Source organism: Tenebrio molitor, unplaced genomic scaffold (genome assembly GCF_963966145.1).
Source record: "Tenebrio molitor unplaced genomic scaffold, icTenMoli1.1 SCAFFOLD_594, whole genome shotgun sequence".
Taxonomy (NCBI): domain Eukaryota; kingdom Metazoa; phylum Arthropoda; class Insecta; order Coleoptera; family Tenebrionidae; genus Tenebrio; species Tenebrio molitor.
Genome location: NW_027184178.1, coordinates 989 through 23,060, shown reverse-complemented (window position 1 = coordinate 23,060; position 22,072 = coordinate 989). Strand labels below are relative to the sequence as shown.

General features: G+C 41.1%; 3 non-coding genes across 3 annotated transcripts; all 3 read right to left on the bottom strand.

The window, feature by feature from the left end:
• Window positions 1-549: 549 nt before the first annotated feature.
• LOC138140925 (5S ribosomal RNA) lies at window positions 550-669 on the bottom strand. Its single transcript, XR_011162835.1, has one exon. It is a non-coding gene; the product is annotated as a 5S ribosomal RNA (ribosomal RNA).
• Window positions 670-10,834: 10,165 nt separating this feature from the next.
• On the bottom strand, window positions 10,835-10,954 carry LOC138140924 (5S ribosomal RNA). The gene has a single exon (XR_011162834.1). It is a non-coding gene; the product is annotated as a 5S ribosomal RNA (ribosomal RNA).
• A 10,340-nt stretch (window positions 10,955-21,294) lies between these two features.
• LOC138140923 (5S ribosomal RNA) lies at window positions 21,295-21,414 on the bottom strand. Its single transcript, XR_011162833.1, has one exon. It is a non-coding gene; the product is annotated as a 5S ribosomal RNA (ribosomal RNA).
• Window positions 21,415-22,072: the final 658 nt, after the last annotated feature.

The window sequence follows — 22,072 nt, the reverse complement described above, 5'->3', positions numbered from 1 at the left end:
GAAATTGTTTAACGTTTAACGAATGGTAAGTTATTCTAGTTTTTATGTTGGTCTTAACGTGTTAGGGGCCAAGAATACAACATTGTCTGTCCATTATAACATAGAACTGATATGTTGAATTCAGATCTCTAATTATTTAAAAACCAAAAAAATAAAGCAGCAGTCAAAGTGGCATGTACGCGTAACCTAATATATATTTTTTTTACATTAAAAGATCGCCGTCTTCCTCGTCGCACTTACGACATTTGCATATGTTATCTTTGTTAAACTCACGGAAGGAATATAATGAACCGGTCACCCGTCCAAGTGCTGACCGCTGCCCGCGTGGCTTACCTTCGGTGATCGAACGACAACCTTTACCGTTTGACGAGTTTTTATTCTGCAATTGTTTACAATTAATCGACAAAAAAAATTGTTTTCTTAATTATCTAGTACTTAAAGCTATGAATCTACATTATACGGGTCTGTGCATGTTTCCGAATACCTGCACGAAAAACAAATCGGTTCGGTGGTTGCTATGGATTTCAAAAAAAAACAAAAAGTGTTGGGGGGCAACGGCACGCGGTGTTCCCAAGCGGTCACCCATCCAAGTACTGACCGCGCCCGACGTTGCTTAACTTCGGTGATCGGACGAGAACCGGTGCTTTTCAACGTGGTATGGCCGTTGCCGTGGTGTTTAGGTGTGATCGTTGGTGTAAAATATATTGCTTTTAACATTCCGATGCACGAATATGAACATCAAAACGCGATGCGTTTCGTTTCCGTATGCACTTACCCTCTGACGACCGACGTCGGACCGAACTAACGGGAAATCCCACAACAACCACCACGTCACGCTCTAACGACAAGAGAGACTACTAGACGGACTGGCGATCTCCCGCGTCGCACATTTTTCGACCGCCGGCGGCGGTGGAAAATCCAGAATTTCACCCCACCTACCGCGCTGCTTGCTCCGACGACGACGAGATTCCCACATTTGGATCGACCGAAATATGTAAGTAATATCAGGAAGTTCCGATTTTCGAGAGGAGACCTGTGTTTCTATTTACCTATCTATAATAATTATCGTTATAATCATCATATCATTATTATTATTATTAACATTATTATTTATTACCATTATTATTATTATTATTATTATTTATCGTCCCTCGGATTCGGCGATCTTCGAAAATCCAAGTTGGACCGTTAGACATTCGAACGCGGTGTGCGTGGCTGACGAGTTGTTATTTTTGGCGTTTTTTCTTCGATCTTCACCCCGACTTCGGACGACGCAGGTCGGACACGAAATTACGAAGAGAGAAAGACGGAAGAAAGGAAGAAAACCTGAAGATCCGTCGAAGAAAATATCGGAAAACTCGTAGGTGCGGCATCGGTCGGACGATGAAGACCGTCTCCTTTCGGATGATCCTCTCGACGGACTTTCGGCCGTCCCGAAGGGTCCGGACGGCAACGGGACCCGTCGTCGACTCGTCCCGTTTCAACTTCCGCCGAAAACGATCGACCTGAACGTCGGAGAGGCGGTTCGCGGCATCCTGTTGTCGGAATTGCCTCGGTTCGAACACCAGGTCCTTTCTGTGCTTCGACCGTTTCGGAAGCGTTTGGCGACGCGAAGATGTCGTAAAATCGAGAAGGTGGCGCGGTATTCCGGGAAGAGATGGACCAATATTTCGGCGAACGAAATATGGATTCCCGGAATCGACGCGTCTACCCCGCACCGCCGACGTAAACCGTCGGTCCCGAATCGAAACCGTGACGACCCGGATTTAGGGCTGGTGGTTGGAGGGGCGTGTACCTGATTCGAAACCCACCGACGTTCCGAGACGAACTTCGCTATCTCCAGGGAAACTTCGGAAACCGAGTTCGGCCAGCTTGATCACACGGTGGCGATGGTGATCGAGGAAAGAGGACGATGCCATCACGCGGGCAACGATTCCGAGGCCTGCAATTTCTTCGACGGCGGACGCGGTGCGCGTTCAGTCTTCCGTCCGCAGTGGCGACTATTTTATAAAGACTTAGAAAATTTTTTTGTTCAATTCTCGTTCACGAGGTGCTCGAAGTGTACGTGTGTGAGCAAGTGTTTTTTCAATAATTATTATTAACTTTTAACGTTTTAACGTGAAAGATGGCCGACGTCGAAAATCAAACAGCATCATCGGTCACCACCGGTTCCGCTGCCACCCCTCAATCCCACGCGAAGAAAGAGAAAAAAGCGAAAAATCCCAGGGCGAAACCGTCCCATCCTCCGACATCCGAGATGGTAAACAACGCCATCAAGGGACTCAAGGAACGCGGAGGATCGTCTCTTCAGGCCATCAAGAAGTTCGTCGCCGCAAATTACAAAGTCGACGCCGAAAAGGTCGCCCCTTTCATCAAGAAATATCTGAAAGGCGCCGTGGCGTCGGGATCTCTGGTTCAGACGAAAGGTAAGGGCGCGTCGGGTTCGTTCAAGCTCGCCTCGTCCACCTCCGGTGGTGCCAAAGTCGCCTCCGCCTCCGACAAGAGGAAACCCGCTTCGTCCGCCGCATCCAAGACGAAAAAATCATCCGCCAAACGTACCGCCGTCGCGACGACTTCCGACAAGGCTTCCTCGAAGACAGCCAAAAAACAAGCCTCCCCCAAAGCGAAGAAGACTGCTGCCGAAAAGAAGAGCGCCGTCGCTGCCTCCGCCGCCGCAGCGAAAGCCAAGAAATCGGCCGCCTCCTCGGCAGAAAAGAAAACTAGAGCCGCCCCGAAACCCCGATCGCCTTCCAAAGCGAAGAAATCTAACAAGGCTGGTCCGACTAAAAAACCCAAAGCACCCAAACCCAAGACAGCCAAAGCCATTCCTGTCAAGGTGAAAAAGGCCGCTTCGCCGAAGAGGAAAAAGTGAGAAACGTGGATGGATACTCGACTCATGTTCGTTCGGCTGTGCCTCGTTCCGACGTCATCATCGTACTACCGGCAACGGGGCACGCACAAATGGCCCTTTTCAGGGCCACACGATAATCTACGACGAAAAAAAGAAATAAAACTATCCTTACGGCGAAACCAAATAAAATAGATAGCATCAGCTGGCAGGTAGGTGATGACAGGATGCAATAAAATTTTACGAACGACCGCAACCCAACCCGAATCGAGAGGACCGACCGATTATTGACATTTTTATTTTATTCATTTCCGGTTGAAGGGCGATATATTTTTTTTTTTGCCTGTAAAGTTTGAGGTTCTGAAAAGAACCGATTTTTTTGTTATAAAATTCGTGTTTCGTGTTGTTCTTCCGAAACACGATGTGGAAAAATTTAAGCGCGTTCACCCCGAATACGTCTGGCAAGTTGGATGTCCTTTGGCATGATGGTTACACGTTTGGCGTGGATGGCGCACAAATTCGTGTCCTCGAACAGACCGACCAAGTAAGCTTCGCTCGCTTCCTGGAGGGCCATCACGGCGGAGCTTTGGAAGCGCAAATCGGTTTTGAAATCCTGAGCGATCTCCCTCACCAAACGTTGAAAGGGAAGCTTGCGGATGAGCAACTCGGTACTTTTCTGGTAACGACGGATCTCACGCAGAGCCACGGTACCAGGTCTGTAACGGTGGGGCTTCTTGACGCCGCCAGTGGCGGGAGCGCTTTTCCTGGCCGCTTTGGTAGCCAGTTGTTTCCTGGGGGCTTTTCCTCCGGTGGACTTGCGTGCGGTCTGCTTGGTCCTGGCCATTTCGAATGAAACGAATGAAAAACAAAACTGACAATTATTAAAATCGACTCTGACGATCGTTAGACGTGCACGCGTCGAAAGGTAAACGGGTACTAAAAATTCCGCCATATTAAATTGTACTTTTATACGTGAACAAAGTCAACGGCTGACTTCGTCGATTGGTCGATGGTGAACCGTTGAATCTATATAAGGCTCCGTTAGTTGAAATTTTGCGGTAGTTGACTTCCTAGGGAGAGGTGTGCAGGTATTTTGTGTCAGTTGAAATAATCTGAAAAGATGACCGGTCGCGGTAAAGGAGGCAAAGGATTGGGAAAAGGAGGAGCGAAGCGTCATCGCAAAGTCCTGCGTGACAACATCCAGGGCATCACGAAACCCGCTATCAGAAGATTGGCTCGTCGTGGCGGCGTGAAACGTATTTCCGGTTTGATCTACGAAGAAACTCGCGGAGTCCTGAAAGTGTTCTTGGAAAATGTCATCCGAGATGCCGTCACCTACACGGAACACGCCAAACGTAAAACCGTGACAGCGATGGACGTCGTCTACGCTTTGAAACGTCAAGGACGCACCCTCTACGGTTTCGGAGGTTAATTTCCTGGCGCTCTTCACCGTTCGAGAAAACCAGAATAAAATACGAAATACAAAATCGGTTCTTTTCAGAACCACAAAATAAAAATAAGAGGAAAAAAAAGAAACATGATGTTCTTTCGAGAAACAACGGACAATTATTACTAACTGACTACCTGATAAATGTACCAAGATCGTAAACACCCCTTGCTTTCCTTTTGGCATTGCAGTCGTAAATGATAATAATACAAAAAGAAAAGATGCATCGGTCATTTTACGAAAAAAAAAAGCTATAGTGGCCCTGAGAAGGGCCGATATTTTGAGTTTTCGCCACGGAGATGGATCGATCGTTCGTTTAAGGTTTCTTCTCGGTTTTTTTGGGTAAAAGTACGGCCTGAATGTTGGGTAAGACACCGCCTTGGGCGATCGTAACTCCGGACAGGAGTTTGTTCAATTCCTCGTCGTTTCTGATGGCCAGCTGCAGATGACGCGGTATAATACGTGTCTTCTTGTTGTCACGGGCAGCGTTTCCTGCCAATTCTAGAACTTCGGCGGCTAAGTACTCCATGACGGCGGCCAAATAGACGGGAGCTCCTGCACCGACGCGTTCCGCGTAATTTCCTTTTCTGAGAAGACGATGTATCCTACCCACCGGAAACTGGAGACCGGCACGGCTCGAACGGGATTTCGCTTTTCCCTTCACTTTACCTCCTTTACCGCGACCTGACATTTTAAGTTCGTTCGTTAGACACCACGAGAAGTAATAAAACTGACGGACGGGACTCGTCGATTGTAAAAGCTGGTAGCTGTGCTTCGAATTTATAGCCTCCGTGATAGGAGAATAGGACGTGACGATTGGTGGGAGCCCGTTTTCAGGTGGGGTTCTGGTGAACACACTACCTATCAGAAAGGTGGTGGTGCAAAGTTAACGCACGCACACGAGTCAGAGCAGTTCGCGAGTTTGTTGAATCGAATTGAATTGAAAAATGCCGCCGAAGACAAGTGGTAAGGCAGCCAAGAAGGCCGGGAAAGCTCAGAAGAACATTTCCAAGAGCGACAAAAAAAAGAAGCGCAGGAGGAAGGAGAGCTATGCCATCTACATCTACAAGGTGTTGAAACAAGTCCATCCCGACACCGGTATCTCTAGTAAGGCTATGAGCATAATGAACAGTTTCGTGAACGACATCTTCGAACGTATCGCCGCTGAAGCTTCCCGTCTGGCACACTACAACAAACGTTCGACGATCACCAGCAGAGAAATTCAAACTGCCGTGCGTCTGTTGTTGCCCGGTGAGTTGGCCAAGCACGCCGTCTCCGAAGGTACCAAAGCCGTCACCAAGTACACCAGTTCGAAATAGATGTTTTTCGTTTTCGACACATTTATAAACGGTTCTTTTCAGAACCACAAAAACTCTCGAACAAAAAAGAAAAAGAACGTGAAACAGCGATTTTTAATTAACTTTTATTATGTCATTATTATTATTATTAGGTTTCATGCATTATCGGTATTTTGCACCCATGCCTATCCAACTTGTAGTTATGTGGTTATTGTATTCGAAATAATTTAGTTGATTGAGGTTATGTTATGAATAAATTTCTATTTTGCCAGAATACAACTCTTCGGAAGAAGAAATCAAATAAACAATCGTACATCTGCTGAACAACCTAGTTGATGGTTGATGGATTTGCATTACCCAGCATATAGCCTAAATGTTCATCTTTAGTGAAATTAAAATTACTTAGCTTTTTTAAGAAAGAAAAAATTAGAACGAATTCTCATCGAAAAAACCGCGATTCCTACAAATGATACAGATGGTTTTGTAGTCGCGTATGTTATTGAATACAATGAGCCGACATTTTTCCGACTCTTTGTTTCATCGAAAACGTTGTTGACATTAGCAAGGAACGTTAAGGATTCCCTGAAACAGACAATTTCACTGTTTTGGAATAGCAGTATGTGCAAATGAGAGGACAGAAGACTTTGAAAAAAGGAGTGAACAAAACTGTACTTTAGTACAGAATGTTATGTTTATTTTAATTTCAATTGTTCCTGTTTTAATGAGATTTTTTATGTTCCTAAATCATTTTCTATTTTTTTTTTCATTAGAGAAGAGTTATTGTCGAGTTATTATCTCTACCTAGCATAAAAATTAAAATACTTTGCAACATTACGTTATTATACATTGCATATCTGACATAAAATACTTGCAAAAATTACTTAGCTAATTAATATTACGCATGACAACTCACATTATTTACTTTGCAAAACATTATAGAATACATAACAGATAATTGTGACCCTGTGTATTGTTCATTGGAATTAAAATAAAAAAAACGTGATTTCGTCAATCGCCGTTATTTGCGACTTCAGGCAACTGTCGCTAAGAGCTATTTTTGTTTCTCCGTTCAATTTCCCGATAAAATCGTCGACTTAGTTATTAACTAAGTTCTTCAGTTAGGTGGTATCAACAATACCACAATAGCCATGTTGCCGGAGTTTTTTGATAAAAGACTTGCTAGTTGGAATACAGAAAATATTTACCAAACACCTATTCACGATAATAAACCGGGGCACTATTGTGGGTTTTCGGTTGGTTTTATATTATATTAGGTACTCACCCTTCGTAACGTGTCTCCACGAAAAAACGTCACTTTCACACTAACCACCTTTCGTTTTAACTCTCGCGACGATAACTGAAATGTTGACGCGCGCCGGACAGATTCACGGACATACAACCACCCACCCACCCCGCGCCCCGGTTTCCGTCTGGACTGGTTCTGTCGTCCGAGTGAGTGCCAAAAATTAGCGTTCGTCTATTAAATGATTGTCGGATGATGATTATTGACGGACACTTTTATCGCACCCGATCACACTTTAGTTACTACCTACGTTTAGTATCGACGACGCATCGTTTCGATTATTGAAATTCGAATTGAATTTTTTTTTTTTCTAGTTTTCGACGTAGATTCGCGTGACACAAATATTATGAGCCTTTTTGGATCGATTTCGTGTGCATCACGCCATTTCTACGGGCGAACGTGAATGTGTGATGTTGACGTGATGGAAGCAACGTTTAGGCAATCCGCATTACGTATTACTATCAATTATATTTTAAACGAATGAAAACTTCAATTCAGAAGTGTGATAATCCCGATCCATTCAAGTTTTGTTAATTTTAGATTAAAAATGCGTGAGTATTGTACTATTGCTAACGATGCCAAAACATCGCATATTCAATGTAAAAAGAACAAGAGCAACGGGCCATTAAGTTAATTTAAAAATAACTCGTACCGGATAAGTCGAATACGTATCCAGGGAAAATTTATTAATTTTAAAATTGACCGGCGGAAACAGGTTCTCGCCTCCCACCACTTTTGTGTAGCGGCCGCCAAATCAATTTTGTTTTTATATAATTGATTCAAAAAATTGAAATTCACGCATAGTTATCTGTGCCTGAAGTGGGTCATTTTCATTGCATTGTTAGTAAGATCGAAACCATAGAAACCATACAAAACGCATACGACTATTTCTGTTTTTCATTTCACGCACTGTTTTTTATTAGTTACCTAGCAACATGGTCACTGCATTGAAACTTCAGAGTTCCTTCAAAAATTTGAATTTTTAATTTCAATTTTTTGAATCAATGATTTAATATAAAAATAACTATTGTGGAAAACAGCAAAAAATAAAATAATACCACTAATTGGCGGCTGGTCAGGATAGACCTAACGTTCGAAATTTAGAAAAATATTTTTTTTATTTTAATACTGTTACTTTTCTAATGAAGTGCGAAATAAGTTGTGCCCCATAGCTATCTTTTTTATTTTTCACTACGACAATTACAAAGTGTTGATATTCACAACTTTTCGTGAGCACTTCGATAGAAATGAACAAGAACGCAGGAAAATTCCACACCGAATATTAATATTCTGTCTTGGCCCATGTTTACTTTTATCTACCGCAAAACAAAATGTTCGGATTTGTCAGGGGTATTCTGATTTAAAAAAAGAAGAACATTTGACGAATATTTTAAGTCTCAAACGTTTGGAAAATAATGCAACAACAATTCATAGACTACAAAAAAGCCTATGATTCAGTACCACATTCATGGTTAATTAAAATTCTTAAAATTTATAAAATTAATATTAAATTAAATCACCTTCTTTATATGGATGACATAAAACTTAACAATAACTGAAAATCAATCAATATGTCGTGGTCATTACGAAAATTTAGAATATATAACTAAAGAAGGAGAAATCATTAAAAATTTAAATAAAGGAGAATTTTATAAATATTTAGGTATTAATCAATCAAATCAAATTAAATCTATTCTTTTGGTGTTATAAAATGGTCCAAAACTAATTTAAAGAATATAAATATTCAAACTAGAGTTCTCTTTACAAAATTTTGTAAACATCACCCCAAATCTGCTGTTGAAAGATTTAATTTACCACGCGAAAATGGTGGTAGGGGTTTTTCAAATCTAGAAATTCTACAACACAATCAAATTGCTTCACTAAAAAATTATTTTCTCAATAGAGCTCGTGATATGACACTATAGCAAATATAAAACAAAAGTCTTTACATGGGAGATATTTTAAAGAGCTGAGGGTTTTATATTTGCAATACAAGATCTTGCACCGTTTTGGCTCACAGCGAATATAAAAAACGTCATGATATATTCGCAAAAATTATACACATGAATTTAGCAGTTAAATTCAATTTATTAAAGGATACACAACCACATTACATTTATAAACCAGAAAGTTGTTTAGAAAATGACAATTACAAATTATATTTTGATCGCACAGTTTTAACTGACATTCACATTCAGCATAACAGACCAGACATTATTATTTTAAATAAACAACAAAAGCAAGCATATCTTTTAGATATAGCTGTTCCAAATTCACACAATATAACACAGACATATAATACAAAAATTAATAAATATATTATTATAATTTCAGCAACAGGAATAGTACCGCAATCTCTTTTTAAAAATTTAAAAATTTTGGACTTAGAGAACACATAAAACACAAAAAAGTCAAAATGTGGAGGCGAGACGCCGGTAATTATGTTGATAAGCACTGCACTACTGCCGCCGGGTGGAGGTGGGATACGAAAAGAAGATGCTCTCACTGCTCTCACTCACAATAAGTTCGGAAAAACCGAATTTTATTATCGTATTTAATTGACGTCACAGTTACTTTGGCGAAACAGGAGCTCGCTTTTCGAAGGCATGATGAAAAAGACAGACGAATCAATTTGATATATAAAACCTAACAGGAACGGCTGGTCCATGAGGTCATTTGGGTAATGACCCCCTAAAAAATAAAGGTTTTACCCAACACCAGCCGCGACTGCAATGTACACAAGACTATGACTGCTACATATTATGTTATTTCAACCAAATCAGAAGTACAATAATTTTGAAAAGTAAGTGCAATGTATACTTCTAAATCTATCTAAATTTATTAATATGTAATTTTTTTCAAAACTATCGATCTTTCTTTGAAACATTTTCAATTCACAATTCACTGTTGGAAGCGCTGTACTTTTTAGTATAAATACGTATACGAAAAATTAAAATAATAGTTGAATTAACACATCGTTAAATGTTACGAGGAACATAGTTTTTTGGATTACACAGCAAAATCTTGGAATTTCAGTCCGATATTACTCCATTGAGTCTTTGGACTCACAAATAAATACCTCGAAAAGCCGACAAACATCTGTCTAGAACTTTTCTAGTAACCAGAGGGTATCGTAAACGACCCGTGTTTAGACCTCTTTCGTGAAAGTGACCGACCGCCGGCGCCGCTCGATTTCGTCATAAATCTCAGCCGTACCCCCCACGATAATTGACAAGTCTGTCATACAGCCCTACCATTTAAAACCTTTATTCTCTTCGTTTTAAAAATAGTTTCGCATGGTTTTTCTCTCTTCTCGTTTTACAATGGTCCAGTGACTAATAAATGAGTGTTGTGTTATGAGTTTGTTCGAGCTCAAAAAAACGTGGTTCGAAATTGTTTAACGTTTAACGAATGGTAAGTTATTCTAGTTTTTATGTTGGTCTTAACGTGTTAGGGGCCAAGAATACAACATTGTCTGTCCATTATAACATAGAACTGATATGTTGAATTCAGATCTCTAATTATTTAAAAACCAAAAAAATAAAGCAGCAGTCAAAGTGGCATGTACGCGTAACCTAATATATATTTTTTTTACATTAAAAGATCGCCGTCTTCCTCGTCGCACTTACGACATTTGCATATGTTATCTTTGTTAAACTCACGGAAGGAATATAATGAACCGGTCACCCGTCCAAGTGCTGACCGCTGCCCGCGTGGCTTACCTTCGGTGATCGAACGACAACCTTTACCGTTTGACGAGTTTTTATTCTGCAATTGTTTACAATTAATCGACAAAAAAAATTGTTTTCTTAATTATCTAGTACTTAAAGCTATGAATCTACATTATACGGGTCTGTGCATGTTTCCGAATACCTGCACGAAAAACAAATCGGTTCGGTGGTTGCTATGGATTTCAAAAAAAAACAAAAAGTGTTGGGGGGCAACGGCACGCGGTGTTCCCAAGCGGTCACCCATCCAAGTACTGACCGCGCCCGACGTTGCTTAACTTCGGTGATCGGACGAGAACCGGTGCTTTTCAACGTGGTATGGCCGTTGCCGTGGTGTTTAGGTGTGATCGTTGGTGTAAAATATATTGCTTTTAACATTCCGATGCACGAATATGAACATCAAAACGCGATGCGTTTCGTTTCCGTATGCACTTACCCTCTGACGACCGACGTCGGACCGAACTAACGGGAAATCCCACAACAACCACCACGTCACGCTCTAACGACAAGAGAGACTACTAGACGGACTGGCGATCTCCCGCGTCGCACATTTTTCGACCGCCGGCGGCGGTGGAAAATCCAGAATTTCACCCCACCTACCGCGCTGCTTGCTCCGACGACGACGAGATTCCCACATTTGGATCGACCGAAATATGTAAGTAATATCAGGAAGTTCCGATTTTCGAGAGGAGACCTGTGTTTCTATTTACCTATCTATAATAATTATCGTTATAATCATCATATCATTATTATTATTATTAACATTATTATTTATTACCATTATTATTATTATTATTATTATTTATCGTCCCTCGGATTCGGCGATCTTCGAAAATCCAAGTTGGACCGTTAGACATTCGAACGCGGTGTGTGCGTGGCTGACGAGTTGTTATTTTTGGCGTTTTTTCTTCGATCTTCACCCCGACTTCGGACGACGCAGGTCGGACACGAAATTACGAAGAGAGAAAGACGGAAGAAAGGAAGAAAACCTGAAGATCCGTCGAAGAAAATATCGGAAAACTCGTAGGTGCGGCATCGGTCGGACGATGAAGACCGTCTCCTTTCGGATGATCCTCTCGACGGACTTTCGGCCGTCCCGAAGGGTCCGGACGGCAACGGGACCCGTCGTCGACTCGTCCCGTTTCAACTTCCGCCGAAAACGATCGACCTGAACGTCGGAGAGGCGGTTCGCGGCATCCTGTTGTCGGAATTGCCTCGGTTCGAACACCAGGTCCTTTCTGTGCTTCGACCGTTTCGGAAGCGTTTGGCGACGCGAAGATGTCGTAAAATCGAGAAGGTGGCGCGGTATTCCGGGAAGAGATGGACCAATATTTCGGCGAACGAAATATGGATTCCCGGAATCGACGCGTCTACCCCGCACCGCCGACGTAAACCGTCGGTCCCGAATCGAAACCGTGACGACCCGGATTTAGGGCTGGTGGTTGGAGGGGCGTGTACCTGATTCGAAACCCACCGACGTTCCGAGACGAACTTCGCTATCTCCAGGGAAACTTCGGAAACCGAGTTCGGCCAGCTTGATCACACGGTGGCGATGGTGATCGAGGAAAGAGGACGATGCCATCACGCGGGCAACGATTCCGAGGCCTGCAATTTCTTCGACGGCGGACGCGGTGCGCGTTCAGTCTTCCGTCCGCAGTGGCGACTATTTTATAAAGACTTAGAAAATTTTTTTGTTCAATTCTCGTTCACGAGGTGCTCGAAGTGTACGTGTGTGAGCAAGTGTTTTTTCAATAATTATTATTAACTTTTAACGTTTTAACGTGAAAGATGGCCGACGTCGAAAATCAAACAGCATCATCGGTCACCACCGGTTCCGCTGCCACCCCTCAATCCCACGCGAAGAAAGAGAAAAAAGCGAAAAATCCCAGGGCGAAACCGTCCCATCCTCCGACATCCGAGATGGTAAACAACGCCATCAAGGGACTCAAGGAACGCGGAGGATCGTCTCTTCAGGCCATCAAGAAGTTCGTCGCCGCAAATTACAAAGTCGACGCCGAAAAGGTCGCCCCTTTCATCAAGAAATATCTGAAAGGCGCCGTGGCGTCGGGATCTCTGGTTCAGACGAAAGGTAAGGGCGCGTCGGGTTCGTTCAAGCTCGCCTCGTCCACCTCCGGTGGTGCCAAAGTCGCCTCCGCCTCCGACAAGAGGAAACCCGCTTCGTCCGCCGCATCCAAGACGAAAAAATCATCCGCCAAACGTACCGCCGTCGCGACGACTTCCGACAAGGCTTCCTCGAAGACAGCCAAAAAACAAGCCTCCCCCAAAGCGAAGAAGACTGCTGCCGAAAAGAAGAGCGCCGTCGCTGCCTCCGCCGCCGCAGCGAAAGCCAAGAAATCGGCCGCCTCCTCGGCAGAAAAGAAAACTAGAGCCGCCCCGAAACCCCGATCGCCTTCCAAAGCGAAGAAATCTAACAAGGCTGGTCCGACTAAAAAACCCAAAGCACCCAAACCCAAGACAGCCAAAGCCATTCCTGTCAAGGTGAAAAAGGCCGCTTCGCCGAAGAGGAAAAAGTGAGAAACGTGGATGGATACTCGACTCATGTTCGTTCGGCTGTGCCTCGTTCCGACGTCATCATCGTACTACCGGCAACGGGGCACGCACAAATGGCCCTTTTCAGGGCCACACGATAATCTACGACGAAAAAAAGAAATAAAACTATCCTTACGGCGAAACCAAATAAAATAGATAGCATCAGCTGGCAGGTAGGTGATGACAGGATGCAATAAAATTTTACGAACGACCGCAACCCAACCCGAATCGAGAGGACCGACCGATTATTGACATTTTTATTTTATTCATTTCCGGTTGAAGGGCGATATATTTTTTTTTTTTTGCCTGTAAGGTTTGAGGTTCTGAAAAGAACCGATTTTTTTGTTATAAAATTCGTGTTTCGTTTTTCTCGGGATGTTGTTGTTCTTCCGAAACACGATGTGGAAAAATTTAAGCGCGTTCACCCCGAATACGTCTGGCAAGTTGGATGTCCTTTGGCATGATGGTTACACGTTTGGCGTGGATGGCGCACAAATTCGTGTCCTCGAACAGACCGACCAAGTAAGCTTCGCTCGCTTCCTGGAGGGCCATCACGGCGGAGCTTTGGAAGCGCAAATCGGTTTTGAAATCCTGAGCGATCTCCCTCACCAAACGTTGAAAGGGAAGCTTGCGGATGAGCAACTCGGTACTTTTCTGGTAACGACGGATCTCACGCAGAGCCACGGTACCAGGTCTGTAACGGTGGGGCTTCTTGACGCCGCCAGTGGCGGGAGCGCTTTTCCTGGCCGCTTTGGTAGCCAGTTGTTTCCTGGGGGCTTTTCCTCCGGTGGACTTGCGTGCGGTCTGCTTGGTCCTGGCCATTTCGAATGAAACGAATGAAAAACAAAACTGACGATCGTTAGACGTGCACGCGTCGAAAGGTAAACGGGTACTAAAAATTCCGCCATATTAAATTGTACTTTTATACGTGAACAAAGTCAACGGCTGACTTCGTCGATTGGTCGATGGTGAACCGTTGAATCTATATAAGGCTCCGTTAGTTGAAATTTTGCGGTAGTTGACTTCCTAGGGACGAGGTGTGCAGGTATTTTGTGTCAGTTGAAATAATCTGAAAAGATGACCGGTCGCGGTAAAGGAGGCAAAGGATTGGGAAAAGGAGGAGCGAAGCGTCATCGCAAAGTCCTGCGTGACAACATCCAGGGCATCACGAAACCCGCTATCAGAAGATTGGCTCGTCGTGGCGGCGTGAAACGTATTTCCGGTTTGATCTACGAAGAAACTCGCGGAGTCCTGAAAGTGTTCTTGGAAAATGTCATCCGAGATGCCGTCACCTACACGGAACACGCCAAACGTAAAACCGTGACAGCGATGGACGTCGTCTACGCTTTGAAACGTCAAGGACGCACCCTCTACGGTTTCGGAGGTTAATTTCCTGGCGCTCTTCACCGTTCGAGAAAACCAGAATAAAATACGAAATACAAAATCGGTTCTTTTCAGAACCACAAAATAAAAATAAGAGGAAAAAAAAGAAACATGATGTTCTTTCGAGAAACAACGGACTACCTGATAAATGTACCAAGATCGTAAACACCCCTTGCTTTCCTTTTGGCATTGCAGTCGTAAATCTTTCTTCATACAGCCAAATTGACGACCGCAATGATAATAATACAAAAAGAAAAGATGCATCGGTCATTTTACGAAAAAAAAAAGCTATAGTGGCCCTGAGAAGGGCCGATATTTTGAGTTTTCGCCACGGAGATGGATCGATCGTTCGTTTAAGGTTTCTTCTCGGTTTTTTTGGGTAAAAGTACGGCCTGAATGTTGGGTAAGACACCGCCTTGGGCGATCGTAACTCCGGACAGGAGTTTGTTCAATTCCTCGTCGTTTCTGATGGCCAGCTGCAGATGACGCGGTATAATACGTGTCTTCTTGTTGTCACGGGCAGCGTTTCCTGCCAATTCTAGAACTTCGGCGGCTAAGTACTCCATGACGGCGGCCAAATAGACGGGAGCTCCTGCACCGACGCGTTCCGCGTAATTTCCTTTTCTGAGAAGACGATGTATCCTACCCACCGGAAACTGGAGACCGGCACGGCTCGAACGGGATTTCGCTTTTCCCTTCACTTTACCTCCTTTACCGCGACCTGACATTTTAAGTTCGTTCGTTAGACACCACGAGAAGTAATAAAACTGACGGACTGGACTCGTCGATTGTAAAAGCTGGTAGCTGTGCTTCGAATTTATAGCCTCCGTGATAGGAGAATAGGACGTGACGATTGGTGGGAGCCCGTTTTCAGGTGGGGTTCTGGTGAACACACTACCTATCAGAAAGGTGGTGGTGCAAAGTTAACGCACGCACACGAGTCAGAGCAGTTCGCGAGTTTGTTGAATCGAATTGAATTGAAAAATGCCGCCGAAGACAAGTGGTAAGGCAGCCAAGAAGGCCGGGAAAGCTCAGAAGAACATTTCCAAGAGCGACAAAAAAAAGAAGCGCAGGAGGAAGGAGAGCTATGCCATCTACATCTACAAGGTGTTGAAACAAGTCCATCCCGACACCGGTATCTCTAGTAAGGCTATGAGCATAATGAACAGTTTCGTGAACGACATCTTCGAACGTATCGCCGCTGAAGCTTCCCGTCTGGCACACTACAACAAACGTTCGACGATCACCAGCAGAGAAATTCAAACTGCCGTGCGTCTGTTGTTGCCCGGTGAGTTGGCCAAGCACGCCGTCTCCGAAGGTACCAAAGCCGTCACCAAGTACACCAGTTCGAAATAGATGTTTTTCGTTTTCGACACATTTATAAACGGTTCTTTTCAGAACCACAAAAACTCTCGAACAAAAAAGAAAAAGACGTGAAACAGCGATTTTTAATTAACTTTTATTATGTCATTATGACAGCGAAAAAATATGAAAAATGTTACATACAGTTTAAGAAAGCGAGAAATGCAAAATTTTTCTATAAAAAATAAACATGCTATTTAAGCTATGTAAATATATTGGATGAACAGTAGGCCCTTTAGGTTTCATGCATTATCGGTATTTTGCACCCATGCCTATCCAACTTGTAGTTATGTGGTTATTGTATTCGAAATAATTTAGTTGATTGAGGTTATGTTATGAATAAATTTCTATTTTGCCAGAATACAACTCTTCGGAAGAAGAAATCAAATAAACAATCGTACATCTGCTGAACAACCTAGTTGATGGTTGATGGATTTGCATTACCCAGCATATAGCCTAAATGTTCATCTTTAGTGAAATTAAAATTACTTAGCTTTTTTAAGAAAGAAAAAATTAGAACGAATTCTCATCGAAAAAACCGCGATTCCTACAAATGATACAGATGGTTTTGTAGTCGCGTATGTTATTGAATACAATGAGCCGACATTTTTCCGACTCTTTGTTTCATCGAAAACGTTGTTGACATTAGCAAGGAACGTTAAGGATTCCCTGAAACAGACAATTTCACTGTTTTGGAATAGCAGTATGTGCAAATGAGAGGACAGAAGACTTTGAAAAAAGGAGTGAACAAAACTGTACTTTAGTACAGAATGTTATGTTTATTTTAATTTCAATTGTTCCTGTTTTAATGAGATTTTTTATGTTCCTAAATCATTTTCTATTTTATTATCTCTACCTAGCATAAAAATTAAAATACTTTGCAACATTACGTTATTATACATTGCATATCTGACATAAAATACTTGCAAAAATTACTTAGCTAATTAATATTACGCATGACAACTCACATTATTTACTTTGCAAAACATTATAGAATACATAACAGATAATTGTGACCCTGTGTATTGTTCATTGGAATTAAAATAAAAAAAACGTGATTTCGTCAATCGCCGTTATTTGCGACTTCAGGCAACTGTCGCTAAGAGCTATTTTTGTTTCTCCGTTCAATTTCCCGATAAAATCGTCGACTTAGTTATTAACTTTATAATCTTTTTAATCATTCTTCAGTTAGGTGGTATCAATAATACCACAATAGCCATGTTGCCGGAGTTTTTTGATAAAAGACTTGCTAGTTGGAATACAGAAAATATTTACCAAACACCTATTCACGATAATAAACCGGGGCACTATTGTGGGTTTTCGGTTGGTTTTATATTATATTAGGTACTCACCCTTCGTAACGTGTCTCCACGAAAAAACGTCACTTTCACACTAACCACCTTTCGTTTTAACTCTCGCGACGATAACTGAAATGTTGACGCGCGCCGGACAGATTCACGGACATACAACCACCCACCCACCCCGCGCCCCGGTTTCCGTCTGGACTGGTTCTGTCGTCCGAGTGAGTGCCAAAAATTAGCGTTCGTCTATTAAATGATTGTCGGATGATGATTATTGACGGACACTTTTATCGCACCCGATCACACTTTAGTTACTACCTACGTTTAGTATCGACGACGCATCGTTTCGATTATTGAAATTCGAATTGAATTTTTTTTTTTTCTAGTTTTCGACGTAGATTCGCGTGACACAAATATTATGAGCCTTTTTGGATCGATTTCGTGTGCATCACGCCATTTCTACGGGCGAACGTGAATGTGTGATGTTGACGTGATGGAAGCAACGTTTAGGCAATCCGCATTACGTATTACTATCAATTATATTTTAAACGAATGAAAACTTCAATTCAGAAGTGTGATAATCCCGATCCATTCAAGTTTTGTTAATTTTAGATTAAAAATGCGTGAGTATTGTACTATTGCTAACGATAAAACGATAAAAAGAACAAGAGCAACGGGCCATTAAGTTAATTTAAAAATAACTCGTACCGGATAAGTCGAATACGTATCCAGGGAAAATTTATTAATTTTAAAATTAACAATAAACGAAAAAAAAAGAACAAGATTTCCGTCAGCTGTGTCATAAACGGAGACCGGCGGAAACAGGTTCTCGCCTCCCACCACTTTTGTGTAGCGGCCGCCAAATCAATTTTGTTTTTATATAATTGATTCAAAAAATTGAAATTCACGCATAGTTATCTGTGCCTGAAGTGGGTCATTTTCATTGCATTGTTAGTAAGATCGAAACCATAGAAACCATACAAAACGCATACGACTATTTCTGTTTTTCATTTCACGCACTGTTTTTTATTAGTTACCTAGCAACATGGTCACTGCATTGAAACTTCAGAGTTCCTTCAAAAATTTGAATTTTTAATTTCAATTTTTTGAATCAATGATAGAAAAAATATTGTTTATATTTAATATAAAAATAACTATTGTGGAAAACAGCAAAAAATAAAATAATACCACTAATTGGCGGCTGGTCAGGATAGACCTAACGTTCGAAATTTAGAAAAATATTTTTTTTATTTTAATACTGTTACTTTTCTAATGAAGTGCGAAATAAGTTGTGCCCCATAGCTATCTTTTTTATTTTTCACTACGACAATTACAAAGTGTTGATATTCACAACTTTTCGTGAGCACTTCGATAGAAATGAACAAGAACGCAGGAAAATTCCACACCGAATATTAATATTCTGTCTTGGCCCATGTTTATTTTTATCTACCGCAAAACAAAATGTTCGGATTTGTCAGGGGTATTCTGATTTAAAAAAAGAAGAACATTTGACGAATATTTTAAGTCTCAAACGTTTGGAAAATAATGCAACAACAATTCATAGACTACAAAAAAGCCTATGATTCAGTACCACATTCATGGTTAATTAAAATTCTTAAAATTTATAAAATTAATATTAAATTAAATCACCTTCTTTATATGGATGACATAAAACTTAACAATAACTGAAAATCAATCAATATGTCGTGGTCATTACGAAAATTTAGAATATATAACTAAAGAAGGAGAAATCATTAAAAATTTAAATAAAGGAGAATTTTATAAATATTTAGGTATTAATCAATCAAATCATATTCAACATTCAATTAAATTAAATCTATTCTTTTGGTGTTATAAAATGGTCCAAAACTAATTTAAAGAATATAAATATTCAAACTAGAGTTCTCTTTACAAAATTTTGTAAACATCACCCCAAATCTGCTGTTGAAAGATTTAATTTACCACGCGAAAATGGTGGTAGGGGTTTTTCAAATCTAGAAATTCTACAACACAATCAAATTGCTTCACTAAAAAATTATTTTCTCAATAGAGCTCGTGATATGACACTATAGCAAATATAAAACAAAAGTCTTTACATGGGAGATATTTTAAAGAGCTGAGGGTTTTATATTTGCAATACAAGATCTTGCACCGTTTTGGCTCACAGCGAATATAAAAAACGTCATGATATATTCGCAAAAATTATACACATGAATTTAGCAGTTAAATTCAATTTATTAAAGGATACACAACCACATTACATTTATAAACCAGAAAGTTGTTTAGAAAATGACAATTACAAATTATATTTTGATCGCACAGTTTTAACTGACATTCACATTCAGCATAACAGACCAGACATTATTATTTTAAATAAACAACAAAAGCAAGCATATCTTTTAGATATAGCTGTTCCAAATTCACACAATATAACACAGACATATAATACAAAAATTAATAAATATATTATTATAATTTCAGCAACAGGAATAGTACCGCAATCTCTTTTTAAAAATTTAAAAATTTTGGACTTAGAGAACACATAAAACACAAAAAAGTCAAAATGTGGAGGCGAGACGCCGGTAATTATGTTGATAAGCACTGCACTACTGCCGCCGGGTGGAGGTGGGATACGAAAAGAAGATGGGAAAAACCGAATTTTATTATCGTATTTAATTGACGTCACAGTTACTTTGGCGAAACAGGAGCTCGCTTTTCGAAGGCATGATGAAAAAGACAGACGAATCAATTTGATATATAAAACCTAACAGGAACGGCTGGTCCATGAGGTCATTTGGGTAATGACCCCCTAAAAAATAAAGGTTTTACCCAACACCAGCCGCGACTGCAATGTACACAAGATTTTTTCTACAATCGCAACTATGACTGCTACATATTATGTTATTTCAACCAAATCAGAAGTACAATAATTTTGAAAAGTAAGTGCAATGTATACTTCTAAATCTATCTAAATTTATTAATATGTAATTTTTTTCAAAACTATCGATCTTTCTTTGAAACATTTTCAATTCACAATTCACTGTTGGAAGCGCTGTACTTTTTAGTATAAATACGTATACGAAAAATTAAAATAATAGTTGAATTAACACATCGTTAAATGTTACGAGGAACATAGTTTTTTGGATTACACAGCAAAATCTTGGAATTTCAGTCCGATATTACTCCATTGAGTCTTTGGACTCACAAATAAATACCTCGAAAAGCCGACAAACATCTGTCTAGAACTTTTCTAGTAACCAGAGGGTATCGTAAACGACCCGTGTTTAGACCTCTTTCGTGAAAGTGACCGACCGCCGGCGCCACTCGATTTCGTCATAAATCTCAGCCGTACCCCCCACGATAATTGACAAGTCTGTCATACAGCCCTACCATTTAAAACCTTTATTCTCTTCGTTTTAAAAATAGTTTCGCATGGTTTTTCTCTCTTCTCGTTTTACAATGGTCCAGTGACTAATAAATGAGTGTTGTGTTATGAGTTTGTTCGAGCTCAAAAAAACGTGGTTCGAAATTGTTTAACGTTTAACGAATGGTAAGTTATTCTAGTTTTTATGTTGGTCTTAACGTGTTAGGGGCCAAGAATACAACATTGTCTGTCCATTATAACATAGAACTGATATGTTGAATTCAGATCTCTAATTATTTAAAAACCAAAAAAATAAAGCAGCAGTCAAAGTGGCATGTACGCGTAACCTAATATATATTTTTTTTACATTAAAAGATCGCCGTCTTCCTCGTCGCACTTACGACATTTGCATATGTTATCTTTGTTAAACTCACGGAAGGAATATAATGAACCGGTCACCCGTCCAAGTGCTGACCGCTGCCCGCGTGGCTTACCTTCGGTGATCGAACGACAACCTTTACCGTTTGACGAGTTTTTATTCTGCAATTGTTTACAATTAATCGACAAAAAAAATTGTTTTCTTAATTATCTAGTACTTAAAGCTATGAATCTACATGATACGGGTCTGTGCATGTTTCCGAATACCTGCACGAAAAACAAATCGGTTCGGTGGTTGCTATGGATTTCAAAAAAAAACAAAAAGTGTTGGGGGGCAACGGCACGCGGTGTTCCCAAGCGGTCACCCATCCAAGTACTGACCGCGCCCGACGTTGCTTAACTTCGGTGATCGGACGAGAACCGGTGCTTTTCAACGTGGTATGGCCGTTGCCGTGGTGTTTAGGTGTGATCGTTGGTGTAAAATATATTGCTTTTAACATTCCGATGCACGAATATGAACATCAAAACGCGATGCGTTTCGTTTCCGTATGCACTTACCCTCTGACGACCGACGTCGGACCGAACTAACGGGAAATCCCACAACAACCACCACGTCACGCTCTAACGACAAGAGAGACTACTAGACGGACTGGCGATCTCCCGCGTCGCACATTTTTCGACCGCCGGCGGCGGTGGAAAATCCAGAATTTCACCCCACCCACCGCGCTGCTTGCTCCGACGACGACGAGATTCCCACATTTGGATCGACCGAAATATGTAAGTAATATCAGGAAGTTCCGATTTTCGAGAGGAGACCTGTGTTTCTATTTACCTATCTATAATAATTATCGTTATAATCATCATATCATTATTATTATTATTAACATTATTATTTATTACCATTATTATTATTATTATTATTATTTATCGTCCCTCGGATTCGGCGATCTTCGAAAATCCAAGTTGGACCGTTAGACATTCGAACGCGGTGTGCGTGGCTGACGAGTTGTTATTTTTGGCGTTTTTTCTTCGATCTTCACCCCGACTTCGGACGACGCAGGTCGGACACGAAATTACGAAGAGAGAAAGACGGAAGAAAGGAAGAAAACC